Genomic DNA, 20,554 nt, shown 5'->3' on the forward strand with positions numbered 1-20,554 from the left:
CCGACGACTGCTTATCATTAGCATCTACACTCGCGCCTGACGAGCCATCATCATATCCGACCAGCCATGGGGCGATCCTTGCACTGGAGATAAGCTTTCCTCCTGAAACTCACCGGCCCCCTTTCGCCAGTCTGCCTCCGAGATCAAGACAGACTCTCCGCGATGCAGATGAAACCGTTTCGACGCTGATTTTCTATTGTGAACGCCTCGTTGTTAACAACGTCTGTAAAATAACGTTGTTCCACTATTTTTTTAAACGATAAATACTTAGATTTTAAACGATTTTACTGAAACATAGCTCATTTTGTTCCATAACGAATTCCGTACAAATTTGTACGACAAACAATTGGTGAAGTGTTCGGATTCATGCAATCGTAATTATTTCCAGAGTTTAAACTTGCGATTCAACGGGAAATACTTTAGTTACTGTTAATCACAATTTAACTTAGACGGTATATGGATAATTCATTCACGGATAAAGTCAATTATTCTTCATTAAAAGCAGACGAACGATACGAATTGTTTTGGTGAAAAATCATGTAATAATGAGATTAAGTGTTCATAGTTTAACTTCAGTGTTTTCACATTTTCTCCTCCGAACTCTTACAGTTGAATTTAACCAGATCAGCTTCAATGACACTGTTTAAAGCTCTGTTTCATCACGTTTTTGTTTCAAAACTGTACATCCTTAAGGGTCAATAAGAACCACAATCTGAATCAAAAGTCAGGCGAAGAAGCAAAAAAATAGTTCGAAAGATTAAGAGCTATGTTATCAGTGTCGATATTTTATTTAGATTATAAATTATACGGTGATTACGAATGGCACGATATCTCTGAATTATGACTGACAATGAAATGCAGAATCTGCAGAGAAAATTCAACCAAAATAAGCTAACAATAAGACATCAACAATTCAAGAGAAAGTATTCCAATTATATACGTTTAAATTAATTAAGTTTCAGTGTTTTTTTATCCAATGGTAATGTTTTTGAGCTCAGTTTGCTCCATGAACAAATCCCCGCAATTTGTTTAAAAAACATTCAACAAATCTTACATTACAGTCTAGTTATAACGCGCAAATTCAGTTGTTGACCAACATTTGTTGCACCGTATTAACAGAAACCCACTTTTATCCGCTCTGGAAAAAACTGTTTATAAAATTCTTTGCAGGCGAGAATAAATTGAAAAAAACATGAAAAACGGATCAAAACGACCAGAGTTGAAGCATTTTTAACGCAATAATTGTAAGCCCTCTTTTTAAATTCATTTCCATCACATAGCAGGGATAATGTTTCATTCGTGTTTATCATCACCGGCGCAAATAACATTTCTAAAAAATATTCAACCACATATCTCTCATTTCCTAACTTTCTTATCGGACCAATTCAACTTTCATAGTTCTGTCCGTACTTGTGCGACGCGATGGATCGAAACGAGAAGCCGGAATTCCCGGTTTTAAGAACGAGGAAAAACCAACGAACTCGGAAATGATCGTGAGCAGGTGAAAAAGGGAGAATGTAAAATTTATGAGAGGGATCAACTTGACGCACTTCGCGTTCTCGTATCTTCAATCTCTCGATAAGATCTGGCGCGGTTGCCCGCCCCCAACTTGTACGTCTAAGGGGTAAAGTTACCATTGTTTTTCCGAACCGTACACCCTTCGCACTGAATGTAATTCTATCTCTTTGAAAAGTTATCGAATCGGGGAAGCTGATATCGTGTAATAAACGAGCGTGAATGATATCGATCTGCGAGGGATCCTTGATATATTGAATAATTAATTTTACACCCCAACGAAGAAGATTTCTTGCGGTGTTTTTTTTTTCTTTCTTTTTTTTTTTTTTTTTTTTTCTTCTTGTCTCTCTCATTTTCTTCTCTTTTTTGATCTCAGATTGGAACCTCGTTGAACCTGATAAATTCGTAACTTCATAACTTTGACGTAACTTTCTAATTGATGAGCTCTTCATTTTTATTTTATTCCCATCTCCTTGCGAATTACTGGAAAGTAATTAAGACGGCAACGGGAGACTTTAAATTTTTGAATCAGAGTATACCAGGACTACTGGAACAAACCGACCTATTTACGACCCTCACCATCGACTATTCATTTTATTTTTAATTATGGTGTAGTGTGTACAAAAAAAAAACATCTTTCACCGGGTTTGACTTTTACTGCAAGCCTGTGTTGTCAAAAAATTTGTAACTCGGCGAATGATGATTTTTTTCTACACTCCACGCCATACGTAAAAATAAATAAAATTTTTGAAAACTATTTAGAATCGAACGTGCAAGCGATCCTTTAAAATATCCGTCCAATTTCTGAAACATAAAACTGCTACTATAATTCCTCGGAATAAGGGTTTACTGTCGGGTGGATATAAGAATGCGCAAATAACTATACGACCACCGTGGATTGACATAGTACAGGGTTTGTGAGAGGAAATGAAAACGGATGCAATACAGATTCCAGACTCGTTGTTTACGGTGGAAAAGGAAGGATGTTCAGATTACGAGCTCCGCCGTTGGCCCGTTGACCCGAAGCCCCAGATAAGGAAGACGTAAATATCATGATTACCTATTTTCCCACAACCCGAGTCCCCGAGTCATTGTCAGATGAGAAATCGTTCGATCGGCGCGATACCGCCGCATTTTTCAGGGCGGTATACGAAAATGGGACAGAGGAAAAAGTTGACGGGACGAAATCCCCGAGAGTCAAATTACCGACAGTTAAAAACGTAGAAAGACCATGGATACGAAAAGTCGTCTCGTAGAAAAAATAAAAATTAAGAACGCTAAAATGTATAAACAAATTTATATCGAAATGTATTTTTAAGAATCGGCAAAATTACGAAGGGCAAAATATTGAGTTGCGAGGATACCGGAGAGTCAAAAGTTGACTTTTTGATGTCGGACTCGTGCCTTTTTCGATGATTTACCAATCCGGAATTATCAATAACGACTGACCAAATAATACAAGGTTGAAATCCCGAAACCCAATAAGACAGAATCGACAAAATACCGAAAGGTTGCCAGACGTGAGAAACAAATTTATTCTTTTCAGCATCACCATTTGCAGTTTATAGGCGGCGTTACGCTTAACGTTCCTTTGCCTTCTTTTTTTCTTTGATGACATAGACGACTGTCCAACACAATCACACAATTTTTATAAAACTAGCGTCGAGTTGACAAATTTTACAAATTCCAAATTCTCAGGATATTCGGCATTTCGTCCTTTTGGGATTCTGGTCCTTCTGCATTCTGCGGATCGAGATTTGGCACCTTCTGATCTTCGATTTCGGACAAATAATTTCTTTCGTTTCTTGGCTGTTCGAAGTATCAGTTGTTCTCAATTTTGATTTTTCCGAACTTTCATTTTCCCATATCTTCACATTCTGTGCTTCATTCATGCGGAATTTCTACTTTTCGGCAGAAATAATCTTACGGACGAAAGATTGTTCGGTTAAACGAACTTTCAAACAAACAGTTATTCTACGTGGTGACTTATCGAAAAACACAATTTCGATACACTGATAATTACTTATTTTTGCACCCTTCGATCTATACGCGCAAATTTCTGTACGAGTCGAAGCGATCGGTTTCTTAAGTTTCAAAAAGTTGTCACGATATATTCCACAGCAAATCTTACACTTGCTTGACGTGAAAATTGTATTCGTAGTCGATTCCTTATTTTCCACACCACGAACAAGTGAAAGAAAAAAATGACCAGCACCCGTTACGCAATGTCGTTAAACAGAAATGTATCACAAAATTAACAATTACCCGCACGTTGTTCCGGCTCTTCTTTCCAAACTCATCAATATCACCAAGCGATCAAATCCACAGCGCACCCCGTTCGATTCTTCGATTATCAATCAATGCCGGACGAATAGCCAAGGGGCGGGAGGGGAGGGAAAAAAATTGCAGGAAATATTTCGCCAGTGGGTTGTGGAAGTATATCGATAGATAGGAAATGTTGGCGAACCCGTCGCTACGGGGTTTCCACCCCTCCTCAACGTTGAACGCGTACGGAATAATTCGAGGCCACAAACTAGCCGGGTCGCCTCGTTCAAGATGGGTAGAGACGGAGCAACACGGCGAAACGGGGATGCCTGTTACAGGCCACGGAGGCCCAGTTATATTATCTGGATCGTAATTATTTCTGTTGTCTTCTCCCGTTTCCTCGCTGCTGCGGGGCAGCTGTAAATCGGACGATCTATAATCCCGAGACACCCATATAACCCCATACAGGCGGCGTATAAAACCGGAGCAATGGCGGTTGTGGCCTGCAGTGATTTATACCCTCCATCACGCGGGGGTCACTCAAAAACTGCTTCGACCGATCCTTGCCATTCGCACCGCGTGGCTATCCTCGTTTATTTCAACTTCTCGCGTACGAAAGTCGTTCCGAAATGAGGTGGGTCGCTGTTTTATTTTCATTCTCTATAATTTTTCAACTTCGATTCCAACTCTTCTTTCTACCTTATTCGCGGAGAGAAATTCTTAGTTCCGGTTACCGCTCAGTTATTGACTATTTTCATTTTTTACAACAATCGAAAAATATAGTTCTAGGTAGAAAGTGAAAATTAGTTCTCTAGTATCCGTTACTGTTCTTTCTCATCACGATCACTGTTGCTAGATTTTCTTGCAGCTGCTGCGAAAATTTAACGCTCGTGCAACGATAAATTGACGCTAAAACCTCATTTAACTAAAAAAGTAGAGTAAACCGAAGAAACTGATTTTGCGTTGCAGTTACCAAAAAAGGATCGACGATAGCGCAAAATGGTGACGCGTACCTCGTTTTTCCTAATTCCAACAATATTTAAATAGTTTTTTTAACGATACCGATTTTAGTGAATTTTTCTCATTGTTCCCGTGTCAGCATCCAGTTTTTGAATTTCTCTGGTAATTTAGTTCACTCTTGCAAATTATCGCCGTTTTGTAACACAACATTTTTTTTTTTCCTATTTATTCTTCGCATTTTCGTTCAACTTTGATTCTTCTTACTCTTTAAATATGATCGCATATCTTTTATCTTTTCGACTTTCGTTTTCTCTCAAGTGTACAACAATTGGGATTGGGATACTTTTATATGAAGAGAAGAAATCTTCTGAATACTTGTTTTTTTTTTTTTTTTCTTCAGACCGGTACATCCATGTAACAGTAATTAATTGCCAATTAGCAGACTTCAATCTTCTCATACTTTATATGTATTTTTACTAATTGAGTGAATTTACGAGTTTCGAGAAAACAAACAGTGACAGATTCATTTAAACAAAAGAATTGGGTGTTTTTTTTACGGGTTCGAGACATTTATACTTATCCTCGGAATTAAAAACTCATAATATCGTCCGATTACTTTCTTTTTCAAGTACGTTTTTCATAGTTTCATCGAATCTCAGCACGTTCTCAATTTACAATCGAGGTAGTCTAGTTCGGACATTCCAGTATTTTAGTTATGTACTGAAAAACCACGTATCAAAATAAAATATTCACCCAGTTTCTTCAAAAACGTACAAACAGTTTCGAAGTTATCGTGTGAAAAATGTTGAATACAATGAAGCTTCGGAAATCATTTAAAACATTGTCAACGCGATTTTCGTAAAACATCTTAGTAATTTTTCAAAAAAAAAAAAAAAACAAATTCAACAATGGTTTTCCGATCGAATAGATCGATCGAGAATAACGTCTTTCATTACAACATGTAAAACGCACGAGGCTGCAGCGATATTCTCGGACAATGGACACGGAGGGATGAAAACGAGAGTGGAAAAAGAAGCCTTCGGGGACATGCGAAGGAGAAGAATACGTCGTCTCAGCAGGTTCGCAGGATTTGCGAGAGCCAGTTTATCGGTGAACTAGAGAGCTTGGTTAAAAGCGCTTTCGGATAAAGCCCTTTGAAGCACCGAGTAGGTAAAATGCTTTCGGATGAGAGAAAGTTTTCGCATCGGCGACGCCCCTCGGCCTTCTTCCTGGCCTTCGGTATGCCTCCAGAAGTGGGGAAGATCCAAAATTCACCAGACACAGCTGCAAGCCTACACCTCGACTTTCTATAACTATATACATTTCTATACACCGGCGTCTATCCCCGAACTCTTCCACGAGTTGAGCTTTTAATTACTCATGCCTGTCAGCCGTTGCGCCTCCAGCCCCAAATTATCCTGCGAGAATTTTCCTTGCGGATAAAAATTATTCACCCGGTTTCTTGCTTTTTGCTTTTCCTTTTTCTTACTTCTTTATACTTCATTATTCTCCTTCCAGATGGCTATACCAACTCGATGTTGCTTACTTTGCTTATTAAATCCGATTCATCAACTGAGCCTGGTTCGGACTGTTCAAATATTACGTCACGCTCTCTGGGGGCTAGTGTTGAGGGGGGGGGGGGGGGGGGGGGGGGGGTCTAAGATGCCGGAAAATAGGGTGACATGATATTTGAATGGCCCCCTTTACGATTTTCTTTGTTACTAAATCCAACTTTTTTCAACCCTCTCTCACAAGATTCTTTAAAACTGCGCAATTCAATGCAGTGAGTGAAATAGTGAAATTCGAAGCAGCGATGGGATTTTGAGAAGAATCGCTAGGGAGAGAGGGTGAAATTGATCTCCTGAAGCTTCACGCCGCGTGATCGCAATCAACGAGAAAACGCGTTGAATGCCTCCGGGCTGCACGGAAATCCACAAAAAGAAGCCTTTTCAGGGACAGAGAGAGAGAGAGAGAGAGAGATAGAGAAAAGGGGGAACACCCACACACACGTGTTCTCTCAGCCCTGACGGTACGAACAAACGAAAAGCAGCCTGAGCTTTCTCGCCGGATGTTTTGCCCGCGTAGGTATACGTATACATATAGCTGACGGCACTTTCGTTAATCCTGAAAATTGGCACAGCATGGCGCGGAGAAAGGGAATGGGAAAGGAGATGAGCGAGTGTTGCAACACTGTGTTCTATACTCGGAGACACAACGAGGTATCGAGCTGACACAAAACTTGTCCGAAACCAATCGCGTTTGGTATACCTAACGTCAGCTTGAAAAGGATGATGTTTAAAATTGTCGAAAGTTGTAGCTGGATAGCTAATTTCTCTCCAATGACTGTTATACCGGGCAGCGAATCAATTCCAAAAGCAATTCCGTGTAGGAATGGTTACTTCAAAGGTGTGTGTAGAAACATTAATCCCTGTTGCATACACACTGAGAAAAATTTCATTTGTTACAGTAGCTAGATAAATTCAGTAAAACAGGTATCGTTAAAAAAACTGTTCGAATATTGTTGGAATTACGAAAAACGATGTACGCGTAACTATTTTGCGCTATCGTCGATCCTTTTTTGGTAATTGCAACGCGAAATCAGTTTGTGAGGTTTAGTCTACTTTAGTTGAATAAGGCTTCAACGTCAATTTATTGTTGCACGAGCATTAAATCTTTGCAACAGTTGCAAAAAAATCTAGCAACAGCGATCGTAATGAGAAAGAATAGTAACGGATACTAGAAAACTAATTTTCATTTTCTACCTAGAACTATATTTTTCGATTGTGATAAAAAATTAAAATAGTTAAGGACTGAGCGGTAACCGAAACTAAAATTTTCTCTCGGTGCATGTTTCGACAAATCCAATGAGGATTTTCTGAAGATTTGTACAGTAGTCAAAATGACTTTAATACGTAATTTGTATATTTTACAGCACACAATCGAAGAACGATAGAACGTCGCAACATGGAAATAATATCAACGTAAATAATATAAACATAAATTTCTCTCAGCGCTAGGACGATACATGGAACCTGGACTGTTTATGTTTGTGTACAGTCTTGTCGAATACTTCGTAGAAGTAGGACCTTAGCAATAATCTCGAATCAATAACCCATTCCGTATAATTTCCCGTCAACGGTCATTTTTCAATGTCCGTTCGCTCGATGTACACTTTTCGAAAATCGTTCTTCCTCGCTGGATAAGTAACGGGTGAAAAGGGGAAGAAAACAAGCCAAGACCGCTTGATCAACCGAGGAGGACACTCGTCTGAGCAAAATAAGGAGAAGAACGGAAAGGAGCCCGCGACTCGGCCCCAAGTAAAAAGCGACGAGGACAACGTCGCGCGTCGTTGTCGATAACGGATGTTGACGGAGCTTACAAACCCAATGACACTTGACAACACCTTTCAGTTCGCTCCAGAGTCTAGAGTCTCAAGTGCCCGAGTATCGGGTCTAGACTCCAGACCGTCGAGTGGGCCATTCCACACCGTGGCTACAAAGGCGTCAATACCATTTCCGGTTCCTGCTTGGGCCTTGTGTCGGTGTGCGAGACTGTGCAACGTCCTACACACTCCCTCGGGTTAACAACACTCGGCTGATGCGAAACATCGCTTGTACAACGAGTGGAAACAATTAGTACCTACGCGTCTGCTCTGTGAAGTCTGATGATACGATACGCGATGACAAGTGTGACGTCGTCGTTGACTCGTGCTTGACTGTCCGATGGTTTCGGTTACACGGCATCGATGATGAGCTTTGGTGAGTTTTTCACGTCGTTGAATTGAATTTTACGTTAGTTGTTTACTGCGATTATTCCATCCGCGATATTGTTGTGCTCTTGTGCTTTGTCCGATTCGCGTTTGGACTGGATTTGACTTTTCTACTCTTCGTTTTGCGAAAGTTTTAGGGATTGTAGAAACTTCGCAATTTTATTACGGGACAGTCTCGTGTTAAGAGATTCGTAAAATTTGAATCGGAATGTGATCGATACTCAATGACCAATGTGCGAATATATTTTCGTGAAATTAATGAAAAAGTTGGTATTGATTGTTGATTTAGCAACCATCTGTGTAAAAATCATCTTGACGATTGCTTCCGAGATGTTCTGAGGTAGGTACATTGAGTTCAGTTGAACTGTTATCGAAGTTTTTAGCGAATGAAGTCAGTAAATTTCATAGAAGTGGACCCAGATATATGTAGTTACAATTTTTACACGGTTTTAAGGATTCTTCGCCTCGATATTTGAGGATTAATATAAACGAATAGTGTGAGGTTAAGCTGATGAAACAAATTATCGCGGAAAACCATCGTGCGAGCTTCTAACCTTTTAACAACCGATTTACTTACGATTACAATTAACAACTGACAGGCAAACATCCAAACCGTATTTCTCTCGTGGCAATGAGTGTAAATAATATACAGTAGAAATTAATTTCAAATATCTCAGCTTCTAATAAAGTTAAGGCGTTTTTTTTTTTTTTTTTTGACGTTAAAGTTTAAACAATTCTGCATATAATGGTTTTGTTGTGATATTAATTAAGTCGAACTAAACAAATAAAAATTCACGTGAAAGGGGTTCAATCCTTACAGTCTGTTTCAATAGTACAAGATAATTTGAGGGGAAATTTTACCTTCATTGCCTGTCAGGAGTTAAACAATTTAAAACTGGCCATCTGTTTATTTTGAGTTAACAATTTATAGCATGAATCGCTGATACTTGTAAACTGAAATAAATCCATCGCGGAGAATAATGAACTATGCAAACGGTCAGCGGGCCAGATTTGGATGAAAGAAAGAAATACTTCAAGATAAAAACGGCCCCGAAGAACACAACAAAGCGAAATAATTACCCTGAAAAGTCTATTGCGAAGGGCTCCACTCGCTCCAAAAATAACTCAAGTACAGAACGGCTCGGGCTTCTGAACTGAATTTAAAAATGCGCCGCATCTTGACGGGCGGAAAGCCAAAAACCTCAGGTTCTCGTCTCGTCAAGCACTCAGGCAATCGAGCCTCCCTGATTTCTTCTAGTAAATTCAGCCCGGTCAGTTTGTTGTGAAAAGTAAACGTAGAAGAATTTCATTCGTTAAGGTAACCAGAGAATTAAAAAAAAAAAATGGTTATCTTTACAACATACACGTTTAAATATTATTGAAATCACGATGCATAATATTCAGGCATAAGCAATACCTTTTTTAGGGTAGAAAAATACATTCTTTGGTTACGATGCGGAATGAAAAATTGAACAAATAAAAACAAACATTAATCTCGGTGCGGAAAGCGCGATCCGTACGTTGGAAGGAAAAGCAATGAGCGGTACGAATCCTGGAGGACATTAACGGGCCGGGGAATGACAGGAGCTTGACCCGCGTCAAATCCACCCCCGCTTTCCGTTAAACGATTATCATAATAATAGGAGCTGATAGGTTCCTTCTGGTCTCGAGTCGGGCGTATAAGGATACTGTCTGAGAACCCGTAACGGATCGCAAAGATTATCACCGGGGATAAGGACGGCGATGCCGATGAATGCGCGGGGAGGAAACATCGGCTGACCCGCTCACGGAGATTGCAGATTATTCTTATTTTACGATGTTGATGGATTTACTCGAGCTTTGGACGAATGAAATAGCCGCCGGAGGTAAGAGTGTGGAAAGATTGGGAAATGGAAGAGTCGCGATGTTGGATTTTTATAAAAGAAGAGAAAACAGAAAAAACAACCTTAGTGTGCACGATCGAAAAGTAAAAAAGTCGTACAAAATTCAAAACCTCTATAATCGTCAGAATGAAGAAAATATCCGAAACAGTGAGTCGAAAGAATTCTTACAATTTCATATTCGTTCGTTTTCTACACTCGGGCTTTTTTACGTATGAAAATTCTATGAAATGGCTCATCGCGTTTTTTAAACTTCTGTATCGCAACATTTCTACCATCTGATTTTTCTACTTTAACCTCCTATTCGACCTTGTGTATTCTTTTCAAGGATCACTAAAGTTGATAACGCGAACAAGGAGAGTGACTTTTTATCCGATTTATTTATCGAAATCGTAAGAATAGTGGAAAGAATCTATACACAAAGGCAACCCAAAGTTTTCCCATCCGAAGATGTTGAATTTTGCTCTTTTTTTTCTTTTTTGTTGTCGATTTTCTTAAAATATATTGAGCTGTATTTTTATCTAGTGATTCTGAGTAGAGAGATTGATGCAGTAAATACATCGAAACGGGACGAAAAACGCGTATACGTAGCAGAAGCGGTAAATAAAATCCGTGTGGGTGATTTTTCAGAGTCCCGTTCATTCCAGAATTCTTCCACGTAGGGATACTGAAAATTTTCAAGAACCGTATCCACTCTGAATTTCCTTACGATTAACATTCGCAATAATTTCCCCCTTCTCATTTTCAATTTAATTATACCTATTTCTTCAACAAATTCACCGTCAAGGATAAATAATAATTTTTTTCATCGAAAGAGAGAAAAAGAGCGATCCTTTATCTATCTATACATGGAAAAAAAAACCGATATTTTTTGCCTCCAAAATTCTAGAACAAAATTTCGCGCGGCACTTTATTGTTTTTACACCCTTTATAAACCCTCGGGACGTTGAATTCAACTTCTAGTTCACGGCGCGATATAATTCGGTGTAATTTAATTTAGTGAGTCTAACTTTCGGGGTCTTTCTTCTTGTATAATCGCGGTATGATAAGTAACAAGAAACAAACATAAAAAAAAAAAAAAAAAAAAAAAAAGCCCACAAACACACACGCACAAAACAGAAACAAACCAACAAAAATTTGACGAGCACTTGTTACGGTCTAGACTGCGCGTTGACAGCGATCGTTTTTCTCTTCTCACACCTCGTTGCTCAAGACGATGCGATGTTATCAAACCGTTATACGCGAACTAGAAATTCGCCGTAACCGTTGGGTGTTTCAATTTCGCAAAATTGCGCCGATTTACTCGACAGTTTTTACCCCTTATTTCTTTCCTAGTATTATATGAAACGGTTATTTTCGGCGGTGATAATGGCTAGACACCCGCTTAACGATCGGTGATCATCGCCACGTTTCACGGTCCCGGTGATTTCATCGGTCAACCCCTAATTCTCGAAGCTCTATTCTACTTCAACCCCCACTCCCCCGGCTGTATAAATCTGTCGCTTACAATTAGTAGAACTGCAGGTATAGGCGCGGGGAGAGAGTCGAGCCTAATGAGGTGATTCATTCACGCCTTCGCCCCTTCGGAATCCCGATATATCAAGGGGCATTTCAGACCTAGGTGTTTATCTTTTTGCCAAAGCTCACTTACTCTTTACTCGGCTTGTCCATTTCAGCTCTACCGTTTCATCGCTTCCTCGGTATATCTGAAAATTAACCAATTAAACATCGTTATTGCCTAACGCTAGTTGATTAATTAATAAAAGACAGGGTTTTCAAGCTTGGTTTACACTAATTCCGACGAAACGTAACAGACGAGTTATTTTTGGAAATGCTACAGCCGTAATCATCGTGGAAAATATTACGATCGGGATCTAAAACATTGTGGAAGAAAGTGATTGAATGTTTTTATACTAGGTGAGAAAAATGTTCAGAACAATGTCTGAGTACGAATTTGTTCAGCCAATGAATAAAATTAGACTTTTTTGTACCGAAATTCTAAATCACCGCCGGTTTTTTAAACACAAGACCGAGTGCAGTACGGAATATAAATTTAGATCGCGGTTAGTTTGCTAGAATTTTTCATATACCTTGGGAGAGACTTTGTTTCTTATTTTTTATGCTCTACGCAACTGTCGGCATTTTGAGAAATAAAGAATGATATACGAAGGATGAAAAAATTGAACGCGATCAACACTTGAGTGAGTAGTTTTAAAGAAATTCTTACACACGTAAAGCGTGTTATATACAGGATGGGACAAAAGAAACGGGACCGATTTGAAACGTCAATAAAATCTAAACGCGTTTTTTTTTCTCGACAATAGAAGAACAAATCTTTCATTTCACGTTTGAAAATCTGGAAATTCTTTATTGGTTGCTGAGACACACGAGTTTTGAAAAAGTCGCTGGGAGACTGAAAAAAACGAATATTAAAGAATATTGAACTGAATTTCCATCTGAAATCGTGATTCGAATATTAATTCTTGCATATTACAAATTCTCCAAAATTTTATTCGCGTGACACGAAACGTTTCTCATAAGATTAGAATTAAAACGCGCGATTCGAACTGAAAATTCCGTTTTCGGGACATTGTCAAGAGAGTCCACTATCAATAGAGTCAGTCATGTAAATGATGTCGAGAACCAAAATTGATTCAACCAACCAACCTTTTAGATTTTTCGACACGGCGTTACGGCTGACTTTTTCAATATTGGCGAATTACACAGAGTATCATATTTTCAGTCGTGGGAGAGAATTTTCCACTGATCCGTGGAAGTTCAAGTTACGTGGCCTGTTCTTTTACTCTTCAGTGCACAAGATATTGCATCCTTGCGTAGGAGAGTTCTGGAAATCGTACCGGAGTTAGTAAGGTTATAGCAACGATTCATGCTGAGGATAAACCGTTATTTAACCATTTCCGAATTAATAATACAAGTCATACTCGTATTTCGAAATCTTAGTTCCTTAAAAATCATTGTAAAATTAAGAATGTTTCGTTGCGATAACGTTACTAACTTGAACCTCGTTTCTGGCAGTAATAACCGTAAATGATGGACACGTTGAACCTTAGAACCGAATCCGACTCACTCTTTGCTTTTTCGCGTTGATGACATGAATTATTAGAAAACTTTGAAATATTAAAAATCAACGAAATAAACGAAAGGCACAGTCTTGTACGTTGTTTTTTTTTTTTGTTTTTTCTTTTAATCAATCGAACCAAAATAAATTATTCCTTGAATCATAATTTAAGATCGAAATTAAGTTGAACATTCTTTGAAATAAATTTTTTTCAGTCTCCCAGCGACTTTTTCAAAACTCGTGTATCTCAGGAACGATTAAATATTTTTCAGATTTTCAAACGCGACATGAAAGATTCATTCTTCTAGTCTTAAGCAAAATAACGTTTCTCGAAATCCGTCAACGACTTCGGTTTTAACTCACGTTTCAAATCAGTCCCGTTGTTTTTTTTTTTTTTTTTTTTTTTCTTCCGCCCACCCTCTATGCAAATGTTTTGTACAAGGTTCCGCCAAATTTACCACTAAGAGCGAAGGCGCAATTATTATCGAGACGTTTTGCAATTAAGATTCGAGATTAAAATTGCAGCACCGGTCTCTCTGCCTCTGCTTTGATGATAATAATAACAACAATATACAAGTCTCTGAATGTAAATACATACATTATACGTATACATACATAGATATGTATATATATGTATACATATATATTTATTATATATACGGGTAAATTAACCAGCTGCACTCAGGCGGGTAGCAACAAACACTTGAAACAAATGTACATACATATCCACCCTGCATCCACCCGTCGTACATACTCTCTCCGTATTTGAACAAACTTTGAGTCGGGGATAATTATTTATTTTCGGTTCACCCCCACGGGCAGGCCAGTGCAAATATGTACACAGAGGCGTGTGTAACACCCGTACATTTAATATCTCATCCGGCTCGCTCAGCCGGGAGAACAGATTGAATAAAATTATTATAGTACCAACATTGGAAATTGATAAGGAGATTTTTTCCTATAATCCGGTGATGATTGAATATTTTCACGCTGGGAAATAGAGCGGATGAAAACGGATAAGGAAAAGTAATCCCGATGAAAGCGTTTTTGCTTTTGCCTTGTTTTTGAGGCGCGTTTTTCTCACTTTTCTTATCGTGCCATTAAAATTCATCTTCATTACACCCACGCATAACTTCGAGTATAATTTGTTTGTTCATAAGATGGATGAAATTGAGAGAAAACATCTTCACTCTATGGTACGTTGAAACGGAAATTATTAAATTATTATCTTGCGCTAAAGCACGGAGTAAAATTTTATCGCAATATTAGCAATAAACGAAAATTTATCCCAATTACCGAGATTAAAAAAATACCGCTGAATTTTATCTACGAGTTGCTGTTCACTCACGGATCAAGTGACGAAATATTTCGTTACATTGAAAATGGATTTCAAACTGTTTCAGGTGATTTTTAAATGATTCGAAGGTGTTTCAAACCGGTTTTAAGGAGTTTTAAACGATTTCAAAGTAGTTTCAAGCAGCTTTGAACCAGTTCACAGAGGCTTAAACGATTTCTAAACGTTTCTTCTGATTCGAAGCTCATTCAAACTGATTTCAAACTAATTCAAAGGAGATTCAAACGGTTTCAAGGTGTGTTTTCAATCAATACCAACCAGTTTAAAAATGACTTTAAACAAATTCGTGAGATTCCATGCGATTTCTGAACGATTGTGATTGAAAGTAGTTGGAACTTTCACCCAGTTGATAGCCTATAAGTTGACCGTATTAACAGATACATTAAATTACGGAATTAATAATTACTTCAAACACTGATGAAAGTTTATTTACGACAATATGAAGAAACAGAAATACAATCAGAGCTGGCTTGATAACGATAATTGGCAATCATTGGGTTTTTTTGGCCTTCGTGGACCGGGTTTCCATTTTTTCGAGGTTCGGGAGTTCGACGAAGGGTTCCGGATCGGGTTTTTTCTTTGTTTCAGGAAAGCCTAAAATAATGTATAAACATTTCTTACCTAACATTCGTATCAATTTTCTCGAACTTTGCAAGCATATATTTCTCAAGAAAACAATTTTCGATGTATCGCTGAATCGGCAAGACGAACATTATATACTTTACTCCTTGCGATAATAATTGCGAACCTGACGACAGGGTTTCGGGAAGTTTGACGAACATTATTCTCCTTACACAAGAAAGGAAGAGAACTCGAAAAGAGAAGGCTTTAATCAGTTCACAACTTCCCTTCGTATCAAAAATGATGAATATAACCAATGTAAAAAAAAACTTTTCCAATTTACCTCCTTCCGAAGGTGTTATGCTACTCAAATCGCGAACGGCTTTAATTTTTAACAACCGAAAGCTAACGAAACTCCGCGTTCATCCCGTCGAATATTTGATCAATAAATGAATTTTCTTCAACTTATGGCGTATATTTAATCAATTTTTTTTTCATCCATTACTTTTTCTTTCATTTTCCATTGTTCCGTCAATGTGTTTTTAATTCTTTATTTTTTCTTCTTTCTTTCTTTCGCACACTTTTGCGGCGCATAAATCGATTCGGCTAATGGATCGCGAATTCTCTCTGATCCCAATGCGGCGGCAAGTTTTGCCCGGCTGCGTGGAATAACGTACATAATTTACACCCACGCACGCTTAAATTCAACCCGTGTGTCGTCCGCATATATATATATACACCGTGTCTGTGTGTACAACTTCTGTGCAATTTACGCAACGTTAGGCAGATAGAGAATTTCGGTTCCCCATTTGATTATGAATAGGTAGCTAAATTTCCATCGATTTCCAAGTTGTCGAGCAGTTCGCGTTTTTATTTATACCTACGTAAAAAAAATTTTCCTTATTTCTTCATACTTTCGTGTTTTTTACTCCACCAAATCATGAATCGAAATTTTTTCACCTACTCTAGATGAAAACTTGTTTCGCAAATTGCAATTCGTATAACATATGACAGTCCAATGATGCGAAAATGTAGTGAAAACATCACCGTTATGACAATATATGTGTGAACGGAGAAATTGGAATTGAAAGTATTTTGTTTCTACGCGTGAGATTTTTTCAAAATTGTTATCTGACGCCTGATTTTTAAATTACTTCTACGAAATTTACTCGGAAAAAATGTGGCAAAAACGATTCATGTGTTTTTTAGACTTGGGACAACATTGCAAAAAATCGCGGACCAAGTCCAACATGTCAATAGTCAAACCTTGGTCGATTTGGCGCGGAATTACCCATACATACGTGCAGTTGGGTACCTTTCGTGAGAATTTTCAGTTTCCTGTCGACGTCCTCGTATTCGCGTGTGTACACAGCCTCGGGCGTCTTGCTGTAAACCGAGGAGCTGAACGGGGTGGAACGATCAGGAATAGATGCTGTAGACACGAGGCACTAATGAGGACGAATATTGACGCTATTATGGGTATGCATGTATGCACTGGGAAAACGGCGTCAACTAACGATAATTGCGAGTAAGGCTGCGCGACGTAATTCCCATAGAAACTGCAAACTACGTTCCTGTACCTCTACAAGCACAAAGCTTCTTCGTTTAATTCCATCAGGGTTTGATCGATTTTTTATGCAAGCTGGTACGAGACGACAAGGTTCAAAGTATCGCAGACGAAAGTTGATGCTTGGTGAGAAGCACGATTAACAATTATTTGTAATATGATTCATGATTTGGGACGATATTGCCAATTTTCGTGTATCGTAAACAAATAATGGTTTGAAACTGTCGATCCTAAGAATTTTAGCCGTTTTCTTTTGAGTCTCAGATTTTCCAATTGCTTGGAAGTTAAGAAATATCTACACCTGAATTTGTTTGTTTTTTTTTTTTTTTCTTTTGCGAACGTACGGAATGGGGTGGTAAAAAAAAATTTGAATTCAATCAAAAATAATAATCCGAAAGAACAGTTTTTTCACGGTACTTTTCATCGCCGTGAAAAGTGAAAAGTCCGTCGGTCTGTCCGACAAACTTTCGCGATGATCTCGGAAAAGGCTGGATGAAAATATTTGAAACTGATAGGATTTTACAATCAAGTGATGGGCGTGAAAAATTATCATGCCCCGTTCAATTTGAGTTTCCGGTTCTGCCGGAAATAAATCCATTTTCAATGTTTTACCGGCAAACGTATACTTTTTCGTCATTATTACTTTTTTTTAAATAAGCAATTCTGCTTTTCCTAGTTTATGTACGTATTGTTTTTAAATTTGCTATTTTTTCTTTTTCAATTATTTCACTCGGCTGTCAAGTCGTGTCAGTTTCGAATATTTCACTCCGACAAATTGACAGACTCTTTCCTTTTCATGGCGATAAATAGTATCGCGAAAAAAGTTTTCTTCCGGCTTGTTTTTTTTTTTTTTCTTTTCAGACCTATTTTATGTGTTTTGATACATTGGGAGAGATGACTTGAAGAAAAAATGAAAAAACCAAATCTTACGCTGCGTTTAACCGTGAAAATTTGTCACAGCGTCGAATTTCAAAGACTTGAATTCAATGCAGTGCAAAACAGTAACTTTTCTGTTACGAGTGAATATGTTAGGTACATAATAATGTATACCCGAAGAATATCGAGGTCGGACAAAATCAGGGGTTCTGTCGAATAACGACTTTCGGTTGACGGCGGTTCGTCGATTACTAAATCCGAGGGAACACTGCTGTCCTGGTTATCCGAGGGGTTGTTTTCCTCCGAATCGCTGATCGTTATTGCTTCGAGAATTTTCTCAACTGTTATCAAACTCGGCTCGTCTGCTACCACGTATATCCTACAGATAAATAGCTTATGAGATATCGTCCACTGCCGTCGCAAGAGAATACACAAAAATAATTCGCACAATGGATTTAAAATTTTTTCTAACTGTGATGTAGATTTTAGAGGGTGAAAAAAAATCGTCTTTCACTGAGTTTAAAAATTTTTGGACCATGGGTTCGATTTTTGCTACTCTCAAAAAACACGAAAACCCAATTTTTCGAATGAACAGCCCCGATCGATTGGTTTTAAATTGTTTCATGAATTCTTTGTTAAAAAACGACGACTTTGAGACCAAGATGAAAATGGACAAGTTTGTGGTTTAGAAGCTACTGGCGAAACAAGCAATTGAAAAGTACAATGAGAGAAATTTTTAGTTTCGGTTATATATCGCTCAGTCCTTAATTATTTTCATTTTTTATCACAATCGAAAAATATAGTTCTAGGTAGAAATCGAAAATTAGTTTTCTAGCTGTTACCGGAAAGTCTAGTATCCGTTGCTATTCTTTCTCATTACGATCGCTGTTGCTACATTTTCTTGCAACTGTTGCGAAAATTTAAGGCTTGTGCAAGAATAAATTGACGTTGAAGCCTTATTAAAAAAGGATCGACGATAGCGCAAAACGGTTACGCGTACCTCGTTTCTCGTAATCCCAAAAATATTCAAACAGTTTTTTTAACGATACCTGTTTTACTGAATTTTTCTAGTTACTGTAAGAAAAATCGAATTGAATATGAATTTGAAAAATACGTATCAGGGTGTTTTTTTCACCCTCTACTCCATACTTAAAAATAAATAAAATCACCGATGTTGAGGGTCACACATAAGGACTATGGTTTTTCTTTTTTTTTTTTTTTTTGATAAAACAAGTTTTGCACCGCTTCGTTTGCTGAATTAAAAATCCTCGCGAAGTATCGAGTCTAACAGATGCGTGATTGCCATAAAAAAACCATCTGCAAAATTATTTATCAATGCTATCGAAATTGTGCAAAAACCTCCTCCCCCACATCTGAGTCTTGAGCTAAGAACCCATTACTTGGAGGGAATTGTTTTTTTTTACGGTGAAAAACTACCGCTTAAGTCTCGTTCCAAGTACAAGAAAATTATTCACCTACATACGGATAGATTGCCTTAATTTCAAACGATCTAATATATATATATATACCTATTTGTGTGTGTGTCTGGATAAATTTGCTGCCTTATACGTAACTAGGTAATAAAACTCGGGATTATCCCTAACAAGATTATCTTCGGGGGATAAGTAAACGCCCTTTTTATTACCCAGCTCAGGAAGTAATCACCCGGTGAAGTAACCCGCCTATCTGCCTATCTGCCCACCCACTAACGCTGATTAGTTTTCGCTGGTCGTCACTGAGCCGATCGCGTAATATCGAAGAACCGGAGGGATTAGCTAGGAAAGGGAAGGGAAGGAAAGGGAAATAGGCTGTGGGAATCCAGTTTACCTCGGGACGAGCATCGAGTTGAGGGCACTCTTCAGCCGAAGATAATCTTTCACGATTAGAAACCCCGTCCGAGTTACTCGCCAGTAAATTCTGTGGGGTAGATCGTTGCAGATATTTTTAACCTGAGAACACGATATTCGTTATACCGATAATCGAATTTTCCGTTACATCGACGAGCGAAAAGGTAAACTTTTTACAACTCACGTTGGCGAAAAACTCCCCGGAATCTGGTTGCCATTTATTACCGATTCGTAGGACCGTTTCATCCGTTTTAAAGCTAGGATTTCCGACGATCGTAACGCCGATTTCCAACACCGGATGTCGCAGCATCTTCAGCAGCGTTCCGAGTTCTCGCAGCGATGAAGAGATCCGATATAAGATGCGAATATTTAACAGATTGACGCTCGAGTCGGTTAAATTTATCGACGGAATTCGCAGTTTTTGATGATAAAAAAGAAAAAAGAAACAAGAAAACTACGCGTGACGAGAGAAGATAGACGATGAAAAAGAAGGGATGAGAGTGACCGAAGATTATGAGCGCAATAAACAACCGACTTCAGACGCTCCGCCATGCATGAATATATGTATGTATGTATGATAATGCCAGACTCAAAGTATGTTAAATTTATGCCTATGGTATTCGAGGATCCGTATAATAATGTTTGAAAAGAGGGAATAAGAAGGAACTATCAGCGTGAAGAAAAAAAAAACAGCGAATATAATACCTATCCAGGGATAATATTGATTTCGAAACACGTTGGTCGGGCGTTTTACAAAACTAAATCTCAGTAAACCTCGAAATTTCGTGGAAAAGTTTTTTGGAATTCCATCAAAAAAAAAAAAAAAAAACATGGAAAACATAAAAATAAACAACCAAAGGGAAAAAACGTAAGAATTGCTG

The 20,554-nt window shown here is 38.2% G+C and overlaps 1 protein-coding gene across 2 annotated transcripts in view; it reads right to left on the bottom strand.

Annotated features, from left to right (window-relative positions):
• LOC124297581 (uncharacterized) overlaps positions 1-20,554 on the bottom strand; it is a 101,969-nt gene that overhangs the window by 28,550 nt on the left and 52,865 nt on the right. The window contains exon 2 of one of the 2 annotated variants that reach the window (XM_046748759.1): positions 12,041-12,095. The exons of the other annotated variant lie outside the window; for it this stretch is intronic. The gene's annotated coding sequence lies outside the window, so the exon portion shown is untranslated. The remainder of the gene's footprint in view (positions 1-12,040; positions 12,096-20,554) is intronic. 2 annotated transcript variants of the gene reach the window in all.

This window comes from Neodiprion virginianus, chromosome 2, assembly GCF_021901495.1.
Source record: "Neodiprion virginianus isolate iyNeoVirg1 chromosome 2, iyNeoVirg1.1, whole genome shotgun sequence".
In the NCBI taxonomy this organism is placed as follows: Eukaryota; Metazoa; Arthropoda; class Insecta; order Hymenoptera; family Diprionidae; genus Neodiprion; species Neodiprion virginianus.